Raw genomic sequence first — 26,453 nt, forward strand, 5'->3', positions numbered from 1 at the left:
TGGCTACAAGTGTAACAAGGATAACAACCCAATTACATTGCTCCTAAGATTTAAGGAAACGTGTCGTAAGTAGGAAATAGTCTTAACATACCTTTCCAATGAACGCTCGAAAGACCGTAGTTCCTTCACGAAAGTTGTTCCTTATATCTTAAGATTCACAAAAATTATATATACACAGCTGGTACGCACCTATAAATAGTTCATAATTAATCTTAAATCGGCAGATTTGCCATATTGGCCCAACTTGTCGAAATATCCGTAGAAATTCCTAAAAAGAACTATAAAAGGGTCCCGAGATGATTACCTTAGTTAACCAAGTGTAAAACTTAAAGAAACACCAATAACTACAAATTTATATCTTCAAAAACCAGCTCCAGACGCAGCTAATAGAACGGAAAAATGATTGCCACGTGTAGGGATTACGTTTCTAGGCAAGGGGGCAATGTTTAATGGTAGAAATAGTCAAAAACTAACCTTCATCATGCTAGAACTCCAGAGGAATCCTCTCTTAAGCTTTCTCTCTGGTTTGGAACTGAAATAAAATGTTTTCATGGCTCAAAACGTTAAATAAGCTGACATACCATATTTTTTACCCGACCCGGATCTGACCCAGATTCTTCCCCGGCAGTCCCTAGTAAAATCCTCATAACTTTTTACTCTTATGTAGGTTTGATACGGGGTTTTGTGTGTTGCAAACTAGACTCGTAGGCCTTCGATTTAATGGGTGATAGACCTTCTAACTCTTTATATATTGGGAGAAAACATCCAAGACATTTGACCCAAATTTTAGAGAAATCTTTAAAAATAAACTTATGATAACTTTCACCAACTTTTATTTTTCCACTTACTTAACTTCAAAACTTGAGATACAACCCTTGAACACGTAAAATATGACATACCACATCATTTTTAATTTATTACTCACCCTTCTTACCTTTCCACGAAGATACGAGTTAATTTAGACGTTTTGAAAACTCGGGGTGTTGCATCCTTCCCCCCTTAGAAACATTCGTTCTCGAATGAAAAATAAAATAAAATCTGAGTCACGCGGTTAAGTCCTTAAGAGTTTCCAAATTTTAGGCAGAGTATCCTTTGCTCTGATACCAAGTCTGTCACACCCCAAACTCGAGGGACGCAACTGGCTCCTAATGCCAAAATTCAGGCCCGAGCCGACCCTGCTGAACCATATGCTACTAGCGCATGGCAGCCACACGCAATCAATAAAATAAACAAGTATATCTCGGCTTGAAACTAAGCCCTCGACCGGCAAGACCCCTGTCAACTAATCTATAAAAAAATAACTACTCCCGGGAGAGCATATAAATAAATAGCCAACTAGCACAGAAGTCCTGATTGGGCTGTCGAGGCCACCATGATATCTATACCAAAACTAAAAGCAGGTATATATAAATACAATACATCAAACAACTCACAAGCTTCAGCAACCCAACAACATAGGCAGTATGTCCATAACGTAGCTATACACCCCACACACTAGTCTGCAAGCCTCTAAGAGTAGTAAAGTTTAGCGGGTCAGGGGCCCACCCTAGCCATAAAGATATATACAACAAAAGTAACAAACCTCCCAACTCTGGCAGCTTCGGAGGAAAAGGGCTAGCCAACCGGATAAAAGTCAATCCTGCTGCTGAGGAGGTCTACTCGGTCGTCTGTCAGGACTTGCATGCATGAATGTAGTGCCCCCAAGGCAATGGGGCGTCAATACAAAATAATGTACATAATATGAAAGGCAATAGACTATGAGGAGGTATCCTGATATACTAGAATAATCTGATAAATAAATTAAGGATAAGATAAGTGTACTGACCTGCTCCTAAATCTAAACTTATCAAAAATAATAAAACAATAACCTAACCAATTCCCCATAAGCTCGGCAGGTACAAACAGCACACAAGACCACCTACTAAGGCCCCCATAAGCCTAGAAGGTGCTAATCAACCTATATACCCCTATCGGTAGTCCCCTATCCCCATAGGCAGTCACATGGCCCTCTTAGGCATTAATATAGCCCCGTAGGCAACACATAGCTCTCTTAGGCATCAACATAGCTTATAGACAACTCATAGCCCTCTTAGGCAACAACATGGCCCTGTAGGAAGCACATAGCCTTCTTAGGCGTCAATATAGCCCTGTAGGCAACTCATAGCCCTTCTAGGAATCAATATAGCCCCATAGGCAACTCATAGCCCTTTTAGGCATCCATATGGCCATGTAGGCAGAACATAGCCCTTCTAGGCATAGATCATATTAATGCAGCTAACCACAATAGCCTCAAGGGAAACAATAACGATCTGATTGCTAAAAGCAAGCAATTTAGTTATAAGCAACCTATACAAATAGCCTTTAAGTCGTGTCCAGCATAGTGACGCTACTAACTGAATAAGAATCCCGACAAGGGAGAATTATATCAACTCGAGCAGCCAACAATCAACAATAATGTCTACAAGTGTAACAAGGATAACAACCCAATTACATTGCTCCTAAGTTTTAAGGAAACATATTGTAAGTAGGGAATTGCCTTAACATACCTTTCCAATGAATGCTCGAAAGACTGTAGTTCCTTCACGAAAGCTGTTCCTTATGTCCTAAGATTCGCAAACACTATATATACACAGCTGGTATGTACCTACAAACAGTTCATAATTAATCTTAAATCAACAGATTTGCCATATTGCCTCAACTTGTCGAAATGTCCGTAGAAATTCATAAAAACAACCATAAAAGGGTCTCGAGATGATTACCTTAGTTAACCAAGTGTAAACCTTGAAGAAACACCAATAACTACAAATTTATATCTTCAAAAACCAGGTCCAAACGTAGCTAATAGAAGGGAAAAACGATTATCACGTGTAGGGATTACGTTTCTAGGCACGGGGGAATGTTTAATGGTAGAAATCGTCAAAAACTAACCTTCATCATGCTAGAACTCCATAGGAACCCTCTCTTAAGCTTTCTCTCTGGTTTGGAACTGAAATGAAATGCTTTCACGGCTTAAAATGTTAAATAAGCCGACATACCATATTTTTGGCCCGACCTGGATCTGACTCGGATTCTACCTCGGCAGTCCCTAGTAAAACCCTCATAACTTTTTACTCTTATGTCGGTTTGATACGGGGTTTTGTACATTGCAAAACTAGACTCATAGGCCTTCGATTTGATGGGTGATAGGCCTTCTAACTCTTTATATATTTGGAGAAAACATCCAAGACATTTTACCCAAATTTTAGAGAAATCTTTAAAAAGGAACTTACGATAAATTTCGCCAACTTTTATTTGGCCACTTACTTAACTTCAAAACTTGAGATACAACCCTTGAACACCTAAAATATGACATACCACATCATTTTTAATTTATTACTGACCCTCCTTGCCTTTCCACAAAGATACGAGTTAATTTAGATGTTTTGAAAAGTCGGGGTGTTACAGTTTAATAAGTGAAGGATCTCCCATACACTTTTTCAATATAGAAATGTGGAATATCGGATGGGCTGCTGCTAACTTTGATGGTAGCTCCTACTCATAAGCTACATTTCCAATTTTCTTGGATATCCTATAAGGACCAATATACCGGGGACTAAGTTTCCCCTTCTTGCTAAACCTCATAACATCCTTCATGGGTGAAACCTTCAAGTAAACTCAATCATCCACCTCAAGCTCCAAGTCTCTTCTCTTCTGTATAGGATTTCTGATGACTTTGTGTGGTTTTCAACATTTCTTAAATGATCTTCACTTTCTCCATAGCCCGATGAACCAAGTCTAGTCCTATCAACCCAGATTCACCAACCTCAAATCATCTAATAGAATATCTACATCTTCTCCCATAAAGAGCCACATAGGGAGCCTTTTGTTTGCAGAGTGATAGTTATTGTTATAAGCAAACTCTATCAGAGGTAAGTGATCATCTCAATTAACTTTGAAGTCAATCACACAAGCACTCAACATATCTTCTAAAGTTTGAATTGTACGCTCTGCTTGACCATTCGTCTGAGAATGGAAAGCAGTACTAAGGTTCACCTTTGAACCCAAACCTTTTTAAAAAAGACTTCTAAAATTGTGCAGTGAATTGTGCACCTCTATCTGAAATGATGGACACAGGAACTCCACGAAGTCTGACTATCTCTTGAATATATAATCTGGCATAATCTTCTACCAAAAATGTGGTATTTCACTACAACAAATTCAATTATCAGGGACAAATAATTTCGTCATTTATAAATCATATTTCATCACTAAAATTCTTGTGAGACGAAAAATAATTCGTCACTCAGTCGCCACTAAATGTGTCTCTAAAAGTATACAAAGACGATTTAGTGCTTCGTTGCTAAAAGTATTATATTAACTACAAAAAGAAAAATCGTCCCCAAATGCTTAAACATTTGTGACAAATTCATTTGTCGTAAAAAGTATATTTTTTGTAGATAATAGTATGTTTTGTCACTAAAAAGGTTATTACTATCGATAAAATATATCGTCGCTAATGACTATATTTTATATACCAAAAATTATTTTGTTATTAAATGTGTTAATTAGGGACAATTTTATTATTATAAAAAAGATTGGAAGTGAGGAGTGCTTACCATCAGATCAACTCTCTCTTGTCTCTCATTTTAAATTTATTTTCTACTTCATTCACTTCTTTCAAATTTAACTTTTGTAGATATAATATATTATATGATTATTTATACACATACACAAGTGCATGAAATTTACCACCCACTATTCATTCAAATGTAGATTATATTTTAATTAAACTGTATATTTTTTAACATATCTTTAAATATATTTAGTACGATTCTGTTATTTTATTCAGTTATTTTTATAAATTTTAAAAAATATATAATACAATTATAAATTTAAATAAAATTAAACTTTCAATTTTATTTAAAAGATTGAATAATCGGTTCAATTCGGTCAGTAAATCAATTGTTTTGTTAAAAAAAACATCGATACCCATAACTATATAGAGTACTTCATCATAATATATTTGAAATCCTAGGTTGTTCGTTTCTTTCATTTGTGCTTTCATTTTTTTTAGTTTATTTCAATTTTCACACTGATGGAAAAGTTAATAGAAATTCATGAAATATTTCGCACCTTTGTAAAGTCTAAGTTTGTAAGTCGATGTTATCTCTGTATCGTTGATCTACGTGCATTTGTGGAATTACTATTAAATAACTACATAGTTTTAGACATAAGCAAATAGATCGACTTAGTCTATGCAGTTTACCAATCGCAAATCAATAGACACGCACAAAAATTAGCACCAAGACTTGAGAAATTATTTTTTCTATCATCTTTATCGATGAAAGTGTATCAAATAAAAAACAAAAGTGTTAAACCAACAAATATTATTGATCTAGTGGAAGAATCGTACCCCACTCACTATACTTATAACCTAGATTGTATTTTTGAAATGATGCATAATTGTGTAATTTAAGAAAATTCATGAATTGAACTTTTTCATATTTACAAAATGGACCGAATTCGTTGGTTTTAATATTTTCCCTTGCCAATTAACGAAAGGACTCTGTCTATTTCTTATGAAGCACTTATATTATTCTTTTTGTAAGTTGTCACTTGTAATTATGAACAATTGTAGCAAAAAAATTGTATTTAGCTATGAATTTTTTTCGTAGCAAATAGTTGAATTATTCACTACAAATTTTAAGTCGTCACTATTTAACACCTTACATATTTTGTGACAATTTTTTTGGTGTCACGGAATCACAGATTGTTTAGAGACAATAAAATCTTTGTCACCAATTATTTATACTATTAGTGACGAAAAATAAATATCATAATTAAAGTTAAATTCTTATAGCTAAAACTTATAATATTTAACTACGAATTCTAATTTGTCGATATTGTAACACCATATTTTTTTAGATGAATTTTTTTTGGGTAAAAAAATCAATAAATTTTAAGACAAAAAATAATTTGTCATGAATTAGATACATTATTAGTGACGAAATAATGTCACCGATAACTTTAAATTCGTGACTAACACTACTTAACAAATGGCGCCAATTAATTTTTTGGTGGGAAACTTTAGTAGATGAAACTTTGCTACGGTTTTTTTGTTTCATCACTAAAAGTATGTGTCTCATATATTTAAGCACGAAAAGTAAATTTTGTCACTAAAAGCGAACAATTAGTGACGAATTTGATGTCGTAGGTAATAATTTCGTCGCTATGTATCATATTTGTTGTAGTGTTTACTGGTAAGAAATGGGTTGATTTAGTCATCTGGTCTACAATCACCCAAATCGAATCATGCTGCCTGCGAGATCGCGACAACCCAGTAATGAAATTCATATTGATCATCTCCCACTTCTATTCCATAAGATCTATATTCTGAGTCATACCACCGGGCCTTTGGTGCTCTACCTTGACTTGTTGGTAATTCGGGCACTTAGCACCGAACTCAACAATACACATGTTCATACTACTCCATCAATAGACTTCTCTCAAGTCACGGTACATCTTTGTGGAACTGGGATGGATAGAGTATCTAGAACTATGAGCTTCTTCCATGATTCTCTCTTGGAGTTCATCCATCTTTGGTACACACAATCTGTCTTGATACCTCAACACACCATCTCCCCTTTGTTCAAAAGCCATCACTTTCTGCTAATGAACATTTTCCTTCAACTCAAGCAAAACAAGGTTTTGGTCTTGTTTTTTCTTCACTTCAGACACTAATGATGATTCAACCGCATTCATCACAAACAATCCACCTTCATTGGAATCCATTAACCGAACTCTCAATCGTGCAAGTCTATGCACATCTTTGGTTAATTCTTTGTTGCCCTCTTCAACATGGGCAGTACTACCCATAGATAACCTGCTCAAAGCATTAGCAACGACATTAGCCTTACCTGGGTGATAAAGAATACTCATGTCATAATCCTTTAGTAACTCCAACCACTCCTTCTGTCTGAGATTAAGCTCTTTCTGACTGAATACATACCGAAGACTATTGTGATCAGTGAACATATCTACATGAACACCATAGAGATAGTGACATCATATTTTAAAAGCAAAACATTACAGTAGCCAACTTGAGATCATGAGTCGGGTAATTCTTTTCGTGAATCTTAAGTTGTCTGAAGGCATAGGCTATAACTTTGTCATTCTGCATCAATACACACCTAAGTCCAACTCTGGACGCATCATAGTACACAACAAAGCCTTGTGTACCCTCTGGTAGGGTCAACGCTGGGGCAGTAGTCAATCGTATTTTCAATTCTCAAAAGATTTTCTCACAAGCATAGGACTATTGAAACTTCACTGTCTTCTAAGTCAACTTTTTCAACGGGGACGAAATAGATGAGAACCCCTCGACAAACATTCTATAATAGCCAACCAATCCCAATAAACTTCTAATATCAGTAGGAGAGGTGGGTCTGGCATTCTGCAGTTGGAGATTGGAAACCTTTTTAGACATTGAATTGATGGAAAAACATTGGGAAATTTGCTTACTTGACTTTGGTTCTTCGGTGGAAGTAGGTTATGATTTATTCTATGTGATAGATAGACTCTTAATAGTGATTGATATTCATAGAGTGATATTGTTAAGTTTTCTCTGTACTTGGTTGTTGTGGTTTGAATAATTCATGTGTTGTTGTGATTGTTTTGTAATCCCAAGACCGTGAAATTCATAATCTTGAACTTGTTCTATTAAAGTGATGCCTTGAATAAAGAAGACTTAATGAAATATTGTTAAGGAAGTGGAAAGAGATGATAAAGAATGACAAATGAATTAACTATATGGTTGGATTGAGTGTCATGAGCCAGCACGATATATTTGGATCGAGTGCCACAAGTTGACACAATATATTTGGATTGAGTGCCACAAGTTGACACAATATATTTGGATCGAGTGCCATGAGTTGGCACAGTATTATTAGATCGCGTTTCACATTTCAACACGTTATTATTGGATTGGGTGTCACGTTCTGACACAATATTATTAGATCGGATGTCACGTTTCGACACGGTAAAATTAAAGGAAAACATATTGAATCAACTTAATGTACTCAATCTCAAAGAACCTATTTTTCAAATGAGCGTGTGTGGAGTCATGAGTCCTCTTATGCATATGTTTGATATTGTGACTGATTACGCACTTATTTCGGTGTTGTTGTCACTTGTTCATGTTGTTTGTTGCTTGCCACCTGCTAAGTGCTATAGTTGACTTTATACCATTACTTATTGCATATTAGTTTCTATTTTTGGTCGGTTGAGGATATCTACTCAATACATGTTTCCCTGTACCGAGCCCTACTCGTGTTTCTCTTCGTTTTCTCTTGTGGAGTGCAGTGAGTGTACTGATAGCTTCGACTTGCCCTCAGCTCTAGCAAGTCTCCAGCACATTAGATGAGATGTTCCTTCTCGCTCGTGTTGGATTTTCTCGGTCATGGATTGATGTCCTTAATTTTCGGACACAAACTATTCTATATATTTATTCTGGTATCGTCAATACTCTTAGACTTGATATTTTGAGAGTAGATGTCCTTGATTTGATGACCTTCTGATTTTGGGAAAACGATATTTAATAGACTATTATAAGTTGGGGTTGGATTTGTTGGTTCGCCCACCTAGAAGGTTAAGTGTGGGGGCCACTCATAACTCATTTTGGGTCGTGACAAACTTAATATAAGTTGGGGTTGGATTTGTTGGTTCACCCACCTAGGAGGTTAAGTGTGGGTATCACTCATGACTCGTTTTGAGTTGTGACACGCAGGGAGTAAGAATTAAATTAAAGTAATGATAAAATAGAGTAATGAATAGATATCACAATAACTCATAAAAGAAAAGAAAGTAAAGTAAAAACAAAATGAGTTAATAGTAATAACAATAACTAAAGATATTTCTAGAACCATTTAGTTTTCTTGTTATCATTCTTGGTAGATATTTGTCAGCGTGAAATTATATTTACCTTTGATCATCTTCCACTTCATAGATAGAACGATGTTTCTAAAATTATTTATTTTTCTTAATTTTAATCTAATATATATATATATATATATATCATTTTATCACACTTATTTCTTTTCAGGTATATCAATTCGAGCCAAAATAAAGGTGAAAATAATTAATTATATTTTTAAATAATAAATTTTTTATATTAAAGTAGTCATTTTTTATAAGCATAATGAATAAAAAAACATTAAGAATTAAATTGAAGTAATAATAAAATAAAGTAATGAATATATATATATTAGGAGAGGTGATAGAGCTTACGTGTTAGCACCACAAAAAAAAATTACAAAATTATATATTTTTCGGAAATAAAAAGGCATATGTAATTGTAGTTGATTATTTTAAGATAGTGGGATTAGTTTTAAATTTATGTAATCCGCCTGTTTCAAAAAGAATGATCTAGTTTCCTTTTTAGTCTGTTTAAAAAAAATGATCTCTTTCCTTTTTTGATAACACTTTAACTTCAACTTTCCACATGACATGTTTAAGGCCACAAGATTAAAGGACATTTTGGTACATTTGACATAACTTTAATTTAGAACCACAAGATTAAACAATCTTCTTTCTTTTCTTAAACTCCGTTCCAAGTCAAACCAAACCATTCTTTTTGAAACGGAGGGAGTAAGTAAATGTTACACCTTCCGTCCCATTTTATGTGAGGTAGTTTGACTCGACACAGAGTTTAAGAATGAAAGGAAGACTTTTAAAACGTGTGGTCCAAAATGAATGATAGAAATTTGTGTGCATGTAAATCATTACATTAAGGGTAGAATAGACATTTTATAGTTAAATTGTTACTTAATATAGAAATATGTCATTCTTTTTGAAATTGACTAAAAAGGAAAGTAAGTCACATAAATTGGGAAAGAAGGAGTAGTATCTTTTAAATTTTAAATTTTGAGTTACGTAAAGAGAAGCATTGGATTCCTAAATAAGGAAACTGATTAAGAATTTACTTCTTCATAATTCAAATTATATTAATTTATAAATTGATATCGAAAAATCTGTATACAGAATATAATAATAATAATAATAATAATAAAAATAAAAAAAAAAAAAATAATGATAATTAAGAATATAATAATAATAATAATAATAATAATCATCATCATTATCTATATATCTATATTTATATGTGTCACCACCACAAAAAAACAGGTTTTTTAAATAATGGGAAAATGTCTGAAAAATACTCTAACTTTGGCCGAAATTGTTGTTACGATACCAAACTTTATGGATGACCTTTTACCCCATGCACTATTTAATAGTGTATTTTAAAGGTATATATGTGCCCACGTGGACACGTTACTATTTATAATAATGCAATATTTAGGATGTCCACGTGGACACATATATACCTTTAAAATACACTATTAATAGTGCAGGGGGGTAAAAGGTCATTTTCAAAGTTCGGTATTGTTACAGCAATTTCGGTCAAAGTTCGGATATATTTTAGACTTTTTTTCTTTAAATAATTAAAATTAATTACATGTAATATGATGAAATAATAAATTACTATTTTATTTTTAAAATGATTTTAAAGGCACTTTTTTTACAACTTAACAATAAATAATTTTAAATCGTTCTAAACAAAAAAAGAATAAAAAATATTGCAAAAATAAGTAATAAATCTGTGAATCCTTTGTTTGGGGGAATGGGGTAGTCTTGTTATGAATTTTCTTTCGTACTTTCTTTAATAAATTAAGAAAACACTGGATGTTTCATAGGGAAATGGGGTAAAAATAATTTTTTATTTATTAAATATTTGTTTCTAATAAATAATCTATAAAGAAAATTAGAAAAAAAAATAAAATTTGCAGTTTAAAAGAAAAAAGAAAAGAAACGTGAGCTTAAGAAAAAAAAACCCACCTGTTTTTCCACTTTTATCATTGTGAGAATCTGCACATGGCAGTTTTCTTTTAAAAAATAAACTGCAACCAATATTAATTAACAAAATTAATTTAAAATCTAAGAAATAAATAAAAAAAAAAAAACTGCAAACGTTTGAAAAAAAAAGTGAAGTGGTTTTGCCCAAATAGGTAACTTCTTATTATTTAATTCCTATAATAAAGACAATCACTTACCTATTTATATATTTGATTTCTTCATTCTATAATAATTACATGTTCTCTTTTTCCAGATATTTTTATTCATCAAAACTATCTCTAACCCGCATTTTTTTTTTATTTTGTAGTTTGATAGAAGACAAATTTTACATGCGATGAATATTTCAGATCCTGTAAGTGTTTTAGATTTTGTGTTGATGTATTTTCAATAAACTAATTACTAAGTTGTAATAATATTTTGGTTCTAAATTGACTTTTTCATTTTTTGATTCTAAATTGATCCTTATTCTGCAATATTATATCATTTTTTTTCCTTTTTGCATTAAACAAAACTTAAATTTATATATTTCTCGTAATTGAATAATAAACATGTTCCTTTTTAATACATATTGTTAACACTGGAAAGTAAATTATGTTATTGTATAGTTTAACTTTTCATCAAGATAATCGCATAAGTAGGAGGATAAAAGAGAGTATTTCGAGGACTGGGGCTATTAAAGATTGTAATGTTATGATATTTTCTTATTTATTATGCATTTATTTAATATTTAATTTGATCTATGAAATAAAAAAAGTGTATATGTGAAAGCAAATGAGTTTATGATTAATCATTTAAAAAATAGGAATTTGATGGGTGCATTGCTGTCACTTTCTGTAGAAATTCTAAAAAAATTGTTTAACCATTCATTTTATTTTATTTTGGCTAAGATTGTAGGTAAAAACATATTCACTTTGCTACAACTTCTTTTAGCTTATATTTTTTACAATATTCTCCAGGATTGCTTTATTTTATATTGTTTTCTCTTTAATTTCCCTTTAAATTGTTTTATGTTATAACATATAATATATTAAATTTTTTAATATTTTATTAGATGTATTAGACTCTACCAATATATATGTGATTAAAATGTGATGGGGGTATTTTGTTTTTTAATTTTTTTTATATGTTATATGTCGTAAAAAATTTAGAATAACATAGTCTATGCCTAAAAATGATATTAGAAATGACATTTTCTAAATCTTAACATCAAATTCTAATAAATTAATGTCTTCTATATCTATCTATATATATAGAAGATTTTATTAAAATTATTTTAATTCTAAAAATAAAACTAAAAATATCAAATATCAATTTTTTTTTGAAAAAGTACTACAAATCTAATTTTTACTACTATTTTAACTTTTAATCGGTTCTTAAAATTTAAATTTTAATAGTAATTAATCTTAACTGCATTATACTCTTCCTTCAAAAATGCTCCTAAATCATAGGGACACATCAAAAGAATAACTGAATTATTTATATCTATACGGTAAAAAAATTGCTCCTAAATCATAGTTAGGAGCATAACGTTGAAGGATCAAATGTTATGCAAACGACATAATGTTTAAACATTATTATAATTAGTAATGATAATGATAAATTTTAGAAGAAAAAAAATCTTTAAAGATGATTATTTCCTCACAAGTGATGGTCTAATACTAAGGCACTTGGTAGTTTTAGAACAAGACAAAAATAAAAGAAATATTTTTAAATAAATTTTAAAATTAAAGTACATTTAAAAATGTCATGACAAAAAAAGAAAGCTTTAATAAATGGATAGCTAAAATACGTAGGAATTTATATATATATATATCGAAGAGAAAAAAAATAACTAACCTAAATTAATAACTAAAGATGTTTCTGAAGCATTTAGTTTTCTTGTTATCATTCTTGAAAGATTTTTGTTAGCGTGAAATTACATTTTTACCCTTAATCATCATCCACTTCATATATAGAAGATATTTCTAGAATTGTTTATTTTTCTTATTTTCTTTCTTAATAGATTTTTGTTAGAATGAAATTACATTTTTACCCTTAATCGTCCTACCACTCCACTCTTCTATATATATATATATATGCTATTTTCAAAAGTTTGGAGGTATATTTGGTCTTTTCCATTGTTCAGAACACACTACAACAAAAATAACTTTTAGCGGCAATAAATAGATACATTAATAAAGAGTGCTAATATCTTTACAGGCATTAGTCAAGTGTCATTAGGTCCAATGTCGCTAAAGGCTTTAGGGATATATATAAAGAGTGTTAATTGCCACTAAAAATACATATTTAACGGTAATGAGCCATTTATGTTAATTAATTATCACTAAAAATTATTTTTGATATAGCGACATATCGTATTTAATTTTGAACACATAATTAATAAAAGTTGCAGCAATATTCTAAACTTGAATTGTAGAAAGTTGTATCAAATATTCAAAATATTAATTATTTCAATCAAATTGCGTTATTTCATTGACTCGTAGAAATAGTCAATTTTGTTGGCTTGTTGAACTGTACTAGGAAATACTTATAATTGTTGATGAGATCATATTGTTGATTATCAACCAATGAAATCCATTTATTTGAAGGTCAAGTTGTGTGTGCGCACACACGGAAAATGTAAACAAAATACACATTAAAATATATCAAGAAAGCTAGTGTACACAACAGTGGAGCATATTCAAATAAATTAGAAGTCATTGCCACGTTAGAATATAATATAGATAATTGTTAGAATATATACTTTTTTTCTAGAAGCAGCGAACCACCTACAACTTTTTCGTTTTTCTTTCTTTTCGATTTTTATATAATGAAAGCGATCTCGTTAATAAATAGATTATTTTAAAAAAATAAAATCAGAGGTCTCGAAATAAGAAAGTAATTCACATAGCGAAAATGAAAAAGAGGAAGGGCTTTTGGGAAGTGAAATTGCAACAACTGAACTGTCACTCTAATCTTACCTAACACAATTTTCCAACATTTGACCACTGTTTAGTGTAGCACACTGAAGCTGACTGGATTTTAATTAGCAGAGAAATTTGCCATTAATTATCAAATATTGTTTACTATTATTATTAAAATGTAGGCATTTTCTTATTCTTGTAGTGTCAAGTTTTTATTTAGTCTTCTAGATATGCGAAATATATGCACCTGAGCATTATTGTGGATAATTTTCTTCTAAATAACAAAAGTTTTGCATAACACTAATTATTATACTTTATAGAGTTAATACCTCAAACTTTCCTGAATTATTCACGTTCTGTTAGTTTAATACCTGGCTATATTAAAGGATGTTGTAGTTATTCATAAACTTCAATATTATTTGTCTAAAATCTCCTATAGTATCAAGTGGCATGGAGAGATGTTTCACTCTCTTTGAATTGTGTAAAAAAATAAATAGACAATATAATTTTTTTTATTTTTCATATGGCATGGAGAGTGACGTTATGTACCATACAGAGGCGAACCAAAGATTTGAAGGGTTTGGGTGAATTAATATTATCTTAATTTAAGTATTAATGAAATTTTTAATGACTATTAACAAATAATGTCGTATTTGATAAGTTATTAATAAGATGGTCATGAGTTCGAATCCCCCTATTTATCAATTTTAATGTTATAAATATACCCTTAACTTTGTAATAAAAAGAGTAAAAAATGGGTTGTGGTCCGGGATCAACCCAACAACCCCAGGTCGCAAGGCTGGATTCCCTCACTTCTACTGGCTAACCAAGCGCAGTTCTATGCCCTTTAAGGGTGCACTTTTTATTATCTTCCCTATTTCTATTAGTTTCTCAATATATATATATATATATATATATATATATATATATATATATATATATATATATATATGATTTTTTTTAAGTTAACAGGTACACACCCCACCTATACATGTGGGTCCACCTCTGTACATATATTTTCAAAATTAATTACTTTCCTTTTCTTTTTTCTTTTTTCTGATAAAATCAGTTAAAATTAAAGACATAACTCATGACGCGCACAATATTAAAATCACAATATTTCTGGTAATTTTATGTCCTTTTTCTTCTTTTGGCCACTTTAACATCTAAAACTTACAAAACAACATTTCAACAGTAAAGTACAAGTATAAGAACGTGTAAATTTTAAATAAAAGATATAATTTGTGCACTATAAGTTCAAGGCACATCAAGAAGCGAAAAGGTTTCAGTGTACCGTGAAATGAAGATAATGTTCATGTTTAAAGAAGCTTGTTGGAATGTATGCGTCCAACAAGCTTCCAAACTGAAGGTAAGCATCCCTCACTTTCAACTTGAAGGTTGCGAGTTCGAGTTACCAGAGAGCAAAAGGGTTGGGAGCTCCTAGGGAAAGTTAAAAAAAATGTTGGAATGTATGCGTCCACTATCAGTCAACAGACCAGGTCCCTTGACTCAGCAAGAACAGTATAGCTAAAGTAAAACTGCGGAAAATAAATTGTTCAAAGTAAATCATGCACAATGATTTTACGTGGAAACCTCCTTGCTCAAGGGAATAAAACCACGACCTGTCATGTAGGATTTTCAACTGTTTTCACTAATCTTCTCAAGCAAAAGTGAAACACAGATTACAACCACCAATGAGATTAAACTCTTAATCTCAACACTAAGTAATACACCTATTACTTACTGAGCCTAAGTAATAATATTATTGCCCACTAAACCAACTAACTCTAGTTGATCTAGACTTTAAGAACCCATAAGGCTAACTCTAGCCACCAACTCTAATCTCCAAGACAGGAGCTTAAATGAGCAGCAACTCTGCTGCACCACACATCAACTAACTCTAGTTGATACTCCTAGGCAACTATACCCAAGAGAACATCAAACAATGATGTAACAAGGCTTGACCAAAACTTAAATGATTCGACTAACTAACCCTAGTTAATACGACTCAAACTAAATACTTAGACAAGCAAATGATCTACTATCCTTTATAACTTAGGAGTAGATTAACAATGTAAGCACATAAGACACAAAGCTCAAAATACAACAAAGACTCTTCTTCACTCTATCAGGTCCCTTTGTTGAATTGAATAGTGTTCTTCCTTGAAGATGGTCTTCTCTTTGTAAGCTTAAGAATTTTGTTTGCCAAATCTTAGTTTGTGTTCTTTGTTAAAAGATTATATTGAATGAACACAAACTTCTTGAGACCGCCCATTGGCTGAGAGCCCGCTTCTCTTAGAAAGACGTGCACCTACTACATCAGAGGTGACAACTTTTCTGACAGTTGTCACATATGCAGTCTTGCAGGGACCAGGTCCCTTGCAATGTTCTTTGTGAGTTCTTGAGAAGACTTGCTAACTCTTTTTTTTTTTAATAAATGAATCTTCTTGTTGTTTGTCATTTTGATTATATCGACCAAAAAGAATTATTGTCCATTGGATAAAAAACCTCGTCCGTTTCTATTGGTGAAGTACGCTGACAACTTCATCAAACCACTGACAGGACAACTTTACAGTTGTACACCATTATAAATCTGGACGAGAGAACTCTGCCAGGGACCAGGTCCCTGCATTTGTGAGCCACTGAAATAGACAGTCTCGTCCGCTCTTCCTATTGGTGCAGTACACTGCACTTTTCATCTACCACCTGACATGACATCTTTACAATTGTACCCCATTTGAATCTAAACGTGAGCACTCTACCAGGAACCAGGTCCCTGTGTTTGTGAGGATCATCAAAACACCTAGAATATAACATTTTCTCCCTTTTTGATGATGACACACAAATATTCCTCACATTGAGTTTATTCATTCATTTCCCCTCTGGTTCCTTGTTAGATCTCTAAGTTTGTTAAATCATCAAAACTTAACATCAGCTCCAAAATAACATTTTCCCCCTTTTTGATGATAACAAACTTATTTACCTTCTTCCTCCTTTCACCAGTTTTCCCTATCAACATGACTCTTCAGGTAACTGGATTGGTCCCCTTATTTTCATTATCCCTGAAGTTTGTCAAATCATCAAAACTTCACATCAGTAACAAAATAGTATTTCCCCCCATTTTGATGATGACAAATTTGTTCAACTTCTTCTCCCTATCGACATGACCATGCCCTCTTCAAGTAGTTAGCATTGATTCCTCTTATCGACATAACCATGTCTTCTTCAAGTAGCTAACATCATTGATCTCATACCTTAACAATTTCCCCCCTTTTGACATCATAAAAAAGGGTTAAAGCAGTAAACCAAGTTGACAGAAATGCAGTTCAAGCAAATTCATGGCCACTTGGGCAACACTGAGCATGAGTAAAAATGAATAAAGTAATGAGACAAGTCAGTAGAAACAAGGCATTTTTCATTCAAAAATAAAAGATCAGCAATCAAAGCATTGCACATATAATTATGAATGAGAACCAGATAATGCCCACTAAGTTTCGATAGAAAACGAGGAGGACTGATACGAGAGTTTAGAAAGAGAGGGAATGGAGCAAGGGATTGAAAGAATAAAATTAGTTCACATTCTTCGCTGCCCAACCTTCATGGTGAACATCCAGGGCTGCCAGTTTTTTTTTTTTCAACCTGGTCCTTGTGATTGTGCTGTTTCAGAAGCTGAGCCTTAAGGCAAACCATTTCAATATCCATGTTAGCAATAACAACTATCATAGCTTCCAACACAAGCCTGAGTTTCTCATGATAAAAAGATTGATGAAATCAAACTTACTCAAGGCCTCCGAGATGAATAAAACAATAATTGAGAAACCATTTCAATTTTTTTTTCGTTTTTCTATTTTTTTTTGTTTCAAGGTCAAAACACCCTTCCATTTAGAATACTTTGATTTCTCAGAGTCTCAACCCTTTCCTTTTTGAACATCATCTCTTCCACCTTATTCTTTTTTCTTGCTGGACCTGGTCCCTCTTCATACTCAAAAATTTCTTCATCAAGAAATTCTACAGTAGGAACAAAGGGTTTACACATTTGACGTGTTTTTTTTCTGGAAGGGGTTTTGAATTTTCTGGGGAGATGGAAAGAACTATGAAGTATAAAGGAAGTGAAAGGGTGAATCATGTGAAAGGAAGTGTCATCTTGGCATTCAAAAGATGGGACAGCGATTAGATACGTGGATGACAAACATGTGGCAATTGCAACGGTTCTTATGCATAACTCAAAATACAATGTTAAGAGTGCTAACCTTCGAGAACGACCCAAGTCCCTCTCTGTAGGTTGAATGTGATTGCCTAGATCTGTCCTCCCTTTTCCTTCAACCCTTTTGCCATGTGTGTATACCTACAAAGGTATGAGACTAAAGTGGCTAAAACATATATAACTGAAAAACAATGATACATGCTCCCTTTGCATATTCATGAGAGAGTTGATTGCTTCAGGCATGATCCATTCAAAAATGTTTCAGCATTCCAAACTTCAGTTTGATTATCTTGGCCAAGTCTTCTAAGAGCTTCAAGCTGCTGCTTGATCCATAAGATTGAGCCCATCAAGCTGCACCTTCTACATACTCTGCCTTAGTTGTTGAAAGAGCAACTGAATCTTGTCTTTTAGTTCCCCGTGAATGAGAGATCAGCCTAGAAAATGATCCATTTTGAGGTACTTTTTCTATCAACTTCATATCCAGCATAATCAACATCATCAAATTCCTCCAAATAAAAAAGTCTCCTGATGGGCATAATAGGACCGCGTCCCCAGTCTTCTTCAAATGTCTCAAGAGTTTCTTAGCAGCCTTCAAATGTGATTATTTTGTACAAGTATGGAGTCTTCCAGCTTCAAGTTAGTTCTTGTGGGAGTATGAGTTGTCTTGGAATCCATGATATGAAACTTCTTCAGCAGCTTCTCTAAGCTGGAACTAGGTCCATGTTCTTGACAAATTTGTCCTTGCTTAGAGCTTTCGTGAAGATGTCAGCCACTTGATTTTCCATTTTGCAAAGCTTTATGATGATATTACCCCCCCTCCCCCCCCCCCCCCCCCGCCCTTTAACATTGTCTTGACTTCAAGTATTTTAAGACTTTTGAGCAGCTCCTTGATAAACCTTTCTTGACAAACAAGGGTGTCTTTGGAAGTTTGCTTGATCTACAACTCCAAGAAGAAATTTAATTCTTCCATTATGTTCACTTCAAAACTCACTATTCATGAGTGCAACAAACTCTTCACACAACACCTTAAAGGTTTCTTCAAAGATGATATCATCAATATGTACTTGAATAATCAGCAACTCCCTTCCTTGTGATTTTAAAAAGAGGATTTTGTCAATTTTACCTCTTTGAAACCATTGTTGAAGAGGAACTTGAACAACCTGCTAGCTGGTTGGGGAACCGAGTGTCATACTTTGCTCCTTTCAAACTGAGATTGATCATCATCTTCATTCTCACCTTCAGAATTCACATTATCAGTTTGAATTGCATCATCTTTGTTCACTATTATCTACCGGACCAGGTCCCTCATCAAGTTCATCATTTGCATCAGCTTCCTTGGGGTTGTTGGATTCATGAAGAGGATATTCTTCAGCAAGCTCACTGTTTAGACCATCTCTCTGAATCTGAAGCATCTCTTCCATCTTAGAATCTTCCTTGTTTCGCAACTTACTTCTCAATTCTTCTAGACTCATCAAAAATCACATGACCATTTTTTTTAATGCACACATTTTTATATACCGAATAAGCCTTGCTGGAGAAGAATATCCCACAAATACTCTTTCAACATCATTGGGATTACAACTCTCAATATCATCATTTTGGTCACAAAACATAAACTATTCACCATTTCAGCCCGAAAGTTCTTTAAAAGATTAAAAGCCTGCTTACTCCACCTGAAGGATGGTCTGATCTTCTTTTCTGTAACACAAGTATTTCAAACTTGTCACATGCAAATTTTATTTTAGGCAGACCACGGACCGGGTCCTTTGACACAAGTTTGTGCAGTAGAGAAGCACTTACATGAGCAGGTCTTTCATGTCATACCTCAACATTCTCACTTTGAGCACTAAGGCAAGTGAGACTGTCACTACAGGCAGTATTCAGATCAGCAATATACATGTTCTTGCATCTCTTTTCTGTTAAGATCATCACCCGAGAGAGCAAGTTTGTGACAACACATTTTTTTGATAAGAACTTAACTTCATTTCATTCATCACAAATTTGTGAAACACTTGAAAGATTGTACTTCAACCATTGACATAGTACACATCATCAATGGTGCGTTCCATAGACTTCCCAAACATGCCTACACCAATAATATACCCTTTCTTGCCATCGCCAAATGAGACACCTCCACCTTGAAGTGCCTTGACAGAGAGGAAGTTTTCAATTTCCCAGTCATGTGCTTTGAGCATCCGCTATTCATGAACCAACACTGACTGCTGCTACGTCCTCTCACTTGAATACTATAGTTAGCCTTGGGAACCCATTTGAGACGGAGTTCCCAATAAGCAGATAAATGAGTGATAAGAGAATTCTTTGTCCAGTGAGGAAGACTGATTTTCTTCAACTTAGGACCAGAAGCAAGAACAGGTCCCTTCTTCTGTTTCTTCCTCTGTTTGGAATAGTTAGATGAACTTCTTTCATATTTTTTCAAAACAGGACAATCTTTCTTAAGATGTCCATCTCGACCATAATGCACATATAGCAAATTATCAACATCAAAAATTATTTTGCTGTGAGGATTGTATGGGGGATCTATCTTCTCACAACCCATCCCTCTTCTACTGTTGTTGCCTTGACCAATTAGATTTGTAAGAATCATAGAGGAATTCGTCCATTTGAGGGATTTTTCCAGTTCCTCTTTTACATAGACCAGGTCCCTCTCCAGCGCAAAATTTTTCTCCAGAGATAATTTCATATTCATTTCAGCAGTGTGCAACTTATTTTCAAGCTCTAGCTGCAAGTTGTTGGCCTCGTTCTTTCCTTTAGAAACTGTAGTAGTCACCCTTTTTATCTTTTCCTTTAGTTCTAGATTTTCAGCTTCTAGAACAACCATTTGATTTTTAATATCACATATTTGGGCAACTAAAACAATTTTTCCATCTTGAGAGATGTCTAGGCTATTGTTCACGAGGTCATTCTCAGTCGTTAGATCACTTATCAAATCAAGTAGTACAACAACTAGCTTTCTCAATTTACTAGTAGAAATTGTATTCAAGTTTTTCTTGAAGTATGATAGAGCTGCCTTTTCATCAGCATCTTCCTCATTTGACTTTGCCATGAAAGCATCATCAGAGTGTTCAGAATCATCTGAATCACTTGCGGAAATTTCCTATGATAAACATTTTCTCTTCTGCTTGACTTGTACGGACTTGTTCCCCCTCTTTGTCTTTAGCTTCTCCAGTCTTCACATATTCCCTGTGGTCAACTTTGTGCATATGACAGTCTCTAATGGACTAACCTAGTTGGTCACACTTGTAACACACGTCATTAGAGCTTGTATCACTGTCATGATTTTGTTTCTTCTGATTAGCCTCATCAATCAAATTTGTCCCCTTGTCTTCTCCCTTAAGAATGAGACCCTCCCTTTTTCTGTGAATCTCATGAACTTGGAGATGTTCAAATAGTGCATTCAAAGTCACCACGTCAAGATCCCTTGTGTCTTCGCCAAACGCAAATTCATTTGTCCAAGATCTGGGAAAAATTTCCAGTATCATAGAGACTTGCTTGCACACAGGTACATGTTCTTCAAGGAACATAAGATCATTGGTGATGGTAGAGAATGTGGTATGCAGTTCATGGATAGATTCACCTTTTTTTATGGTGAAACTTTCAAACTGAGCAGTAAAGAGATCTATCTAAGATTTCCTTGTTTCCTCAGTACCCTCATGCATTGTTCTCAATAGATCCCAAATTTCCTTGGCTGACCCACAAAATGAGATCAGATCGTATTCATTTATACTAATCCCACACATCAGTAGTTTCCTAGCTTTGTGGTTTTTCTCGACTAATCTTTTGTCAGAGTCAATATATTGTTGTTGAGTTTTGCGAATGACTCTTGTGAGCTCTCCATCTTTAACCTCCATAATTGGCACATCACGACATTCACAAATAATGTTTCATACCTCAATGTCCTCAGCCATGAGATAGTCACTCATTTGAATCTTCCACCATCTATAGAACTCACCATCAAACAGAGGTGGTCTTTTGGGGGACTGACTTCTTTGCAGGTTCAGTGGTGTCGCCATTTCTCACAGGAACATCCCTCTTGGTGTTAACCAGATAGAGAGCCCAAGCGCTGATACTAATTGTTGGAATGTATGCGTCCACTATCAGTCAACAGACCAGGTCCCTTGACTCAGCAAGAACAGTAGCTGAAGTAAAAGTGTAGAAAATAAGTTGCATAAAGTAAATCAGGCACAATTATTTTACTTGGAAACCTCCTTGCTCAAGGGAGTAAAACCACGACCTGTCACACATGATTTTCAATTGTTTTCACTAATCTTCTCAAGCAAAAGTGAAACACATATTACAACCACCAATGAGATTAAACTCTTAATCTCAACACTAAGTAATACACCTATTACTTACTGAGCCTGAGAAATAATCATATTGCCCACTAAACCAACTAACTCTAGTTGATCTACACGTTAAGAACCCCACAAGGCTAACTCTAGCCAACAACTCTGATTTCCAAGACATGAGATTAGACGAGCAGCAACTTTGCTGCACCACACATCAACTAACTCTAGTTGGCACTCCTAGGCAACTCTACCCAAGAGAACATTAAACAATGATATAACAAGGATTGACCAAAACATAGATGATTCGACTAACTAACCCTAGTTAATACGACTCAAACTAAATACTTAGACAAGCATGATCTACTATCCTTTATAACTTAGGAGTAGATTTACAATGTAAGCACATAAGGCACAAAGCTCAACATACAACAAAGACTCTTCTTCACTCTATCAGGTCTCTTTGTTGAGTTGAGTAGTGTTCTTCCTTGAAGATGGTCTTCTCTTTGTAAGCTTAAGAATTTTGTTTGCCAAATCTAAGTTTGTGTTTTTTGTTAAGAGATTATATTGAATGAACACAAACTTCTTGAGACCGCCCATTTGCTGAGAGCCTGCTTCTCTTAGAAAGACGTGCACCTACCACATCAGAAGTGGCAGATTTTCTAACAGTTGTCTTGTCATCCTTTAACATGCGCAGTCTTGCAGGGATCAGGTCCCTTGCAATGTTCTTTGTGAGTTATTGTGAATACTTGCTAACACTCTTTTTTTTTTTTGAATGAATGAAACTTCTTGTTGTTTGTCATTTTGATTATATCGACTAAAAAGAATTATTGTCCATTAGAGAAACAACCTCGCTCGTTTCTATTGGTGAAGTACACTAACGACTTCACCAACCCACTGACAGGATAACTTTATAGTTGTACACCATTATAAATCTGGACTAGAGAGCTCTGCTAGGGACCGGGTCCCTACATTTGTGAGTCACTGAAACAGACCGTCTCGTCCGCTCTTCCTATTGGTGCAGTACACTGCACTTTTCACCTACCACCTGACATGACAACTTTACAGTTGTACCACATTTGAATCTGGACGAGAGAATTCTGCCAAGGACCGGGTTCCTGCATTTGTGAGGATCATTAAAACACCTAGAATATAACAAAGCTTTATATGAACTAAAGCAAGTTTCTAGCTACAGCTTGGTACAATCGAATGGATAATGACGTGTTAGACTAAGGCTTGGATTAAAGCTTAAGTGAATTAATCTTTTATGTCAACAAACTTGGTTCTAACATTTTTATTATTGTTCTATATGTCGATCGATGAAATACTTGTGACAGAAAATAATATTATGCTAATTGAAGAATTCAAGAAGAAGATGGTAAAAGTCTTTTACATGATAAATTTTGGAAACATGACTTACTTTCAGAGAATGGTTATTATGAAGACACTGAATGAAGTCATTATTTGTTAGAAAAATAAATATATGAAAGAGTTCCTAAAAAAAATTGAAATGCAAGAGCATGAGTACATACTTGTATGAATAAAAAAGAAAAACTAAAAAAAATTATGAAGTTATAAAGCTGAATTAGGCCTCATTTGTTTTCATTAAGATTAAGACTTCTGAATCTGAATACATGTCTGAATATTAAGATTTGCATTAAGAGCTAGGTGTCTAGATCTGAATACACATCTGAATATTAAGATGCACTCTCCAAATCTGAGCACTGAATGATTACTATTTGTTTTCAATATCTGAATGTGCATATGAAATCAAACATCATATTAATAAAATGTTATAAAAACTTCATTTCAACAAAAAATATTAATTTTTGATCAAAAAAATATCTTAATCATCAAGCATAACATTAAAAATAATCAAGAATAATTTTTTTATAGACACAATATAATATAAAAAAGTTCAATAAGTATGATAGATAATAATCAAAAATAATAAATAAGGTATCACATCATCAACGCCTATCATAAATTTCTCAAGGGCTTTATCCATAATCTTCAAAGGAGAAGCATTTGTTAGCTCATGTTGGAATGTATGTGTCCACTATCAGTCAAGGATCAGGTCCCTTCACTCAGCAAGAACAGTAACTAAAAATGTGCAGAAAATAAACAACTGGAAGTAAGATTTGCACAAGTGTTTTACGTGGAAACCTCCTTGCTCAAGGGAGTAAAACCTCGACCTGTCTCACAGGACTTTTCAAACTGCTTTCACTAATCTTCACAAGTAAAAGTAAAACGTAGTTTACAATTTGAGATTAACCTGCTAATCTCCACACTAAGTAATATCACCTATTACTCAACCGAGCCTAAGTAGATACAACATTGCTCACTATACTAACCCTCACTGATTAATATAGACTTTTTACCTAAGACACAAAGTTACCCCTAACTATGTTCTTACAAGACTCCAAGAAAGTTTTGAAGCATTTCTAACAAGAGTGAAACGAATCCTACAAGTTAAGTACAAATACAAATAATCAAGAACAACAACTGGTATAGAAAGCACTCTTTTTGTTGATCAGGTCCTTGTTGTATATGTTCTTGTGCTTGAGTTCTTCCTTGAAGATGACTTTCTTCTTTATTAGCTTGTGAGTTTTTTGCTTGCCAAATCTTGAGTTTGTGTTTTGATGGAAGAGACTATATTAAAATGAACACAAACTCCTTGGGACCGCCCATTGGCTGAGAGCCTGACTTCTCTGTAAAGACGTGCACATGTCACATCAGAAGTGACAGCTTTATAGCTGTTCTGTCTTCCTTTCACGTACGCAATCTTGCAGGGACCAGGTACCTTACAGAATTTTCTTAGTAAGTTCTTGAGAAGACGTGTTGGCTCTCTCTCCTTTTGAATGAATGAATTAATTTGTTATTTGTCATGTTAATTAAGTCAACCATAAGGAGTTATTGACCGTTGGACATCAACCTTGTCGATTCTGATTGGTGTAGTACACGAACAACCTCACCAACTTCTGAGACGACAACTTTCCAGTTGTACCCCATTATAGATCTGGAGGAGAGAACTCAGCCAGGGACCAGGTCCCTACATTTGTAAGACACTGAAATAGATAATCTCATCCGCTCTTTCTGTTAGTGTAGTACACTGCGCTTTTCACCTACCACCTAACATGACAACTTTACAGTTGTACCTCATTTGAATCTAGACGGGAGCACTCTGCCAAGGACCAGGTCCCTGCATTTGTGAGGATTATCAAAACACCTAGAATATAACATTTCCCCCCCTTTTGATGATTACACACAAATATTCCTCACACTGAGTTTATTCATTCATTTCACTGTCATCAGTCCCAATAACAAGGATCTGGTTCCCTGTTAGATCTCTAAGTTTGTTAAATCATCAAAACTTAGCATCAGTTCCAAAATAACATTTTCCCCTTTTTTGATGATAATAGACTTATTCATCAGTTCCATTATCAATAAGAACTCTTCAGATAACATGAGTTTCATCATCCCGAAAGTTTGTCAAATCATCAAAACATCAAAATAGCATTTCCCCCCTTTTTTATGATGACAAACTTGTTCAACTTCTTCCCCTTATCAGCAACATGACTAGGTCTTGTTCAAGTAGTATTAATTCCCCCTATCGGCATGACCATGTCCTCTTCAAGTAGCTAGCATTTATTCCCCCTATCGGCATGACCATGTCCTCTTCAAGTGCTACATTTATTCCCCCTATCGGCATGACCATGTCCTATTCAAGTAGCTAACATTATTGAACTCATACCTTAACAATTTTCCCCCTTTTGACATCATAAAAAAAGGTTAAAGCAGTAAACCAAGTTGACAGAAATGCAGTTCAAGCAAATTCATGGCCACTTCGGCAACACTGAACATGAGTAAAAATGCATAAAGTAATGAGACAAGTCAGTAGAAACAAGGCATTTGTAATTCATAATTACAAGATCAACAATCAAAGCATTGCACCTATCATTACGAATGAGAACCAGACAATGCCCACTCAGTTTCGATAGAAAAAGAGGAATGAGGACTAACATGAGAATTTAGGAAGAGAGGGGTTGACTTAGAAGCAAGAGATTGAAAGAATAGAATTAGTAGATCATATCCCTTAGCATGTTTTTTTTCTCAGAATCTTTCTTAAAGTTCAGCATGCTTTGCTACCCA

At 33.9% G+C, this 26,453-nt stretch overlaps 1 protein-coding gene across 1 annotated transcript in view; it reads left to right on the forward strand.

Annotated features, from left to right (window-relative positions):
- Positions 1–26,453, forward strand: part of LOC125830633 (xanthotoxin 5-hydroxylase CYP82C4-like) — a 226,560-nt gene that overhangs the window by 195,389 nt on the left and 4,718 nt on the right. The gene's annotated exons all lie outside the window — the stretch shown is intronic.

The sequence above is a fragment of the Solanum verrucosum genome, unplaced genomic scaffold, assembly GCF_900185275.1.
Source record: "Solanum verrucosum unplaced genomic scaffold, falcon-dt-bn FXZP01000297.1, whole genome shotgun sequence".
Lineage (NCBI taxonomy): Eukaryota > Viridiplantae > Streptophyta > Magnoliopsida > Solanales > Solanaceae > Solanum > Solanum verrucosum.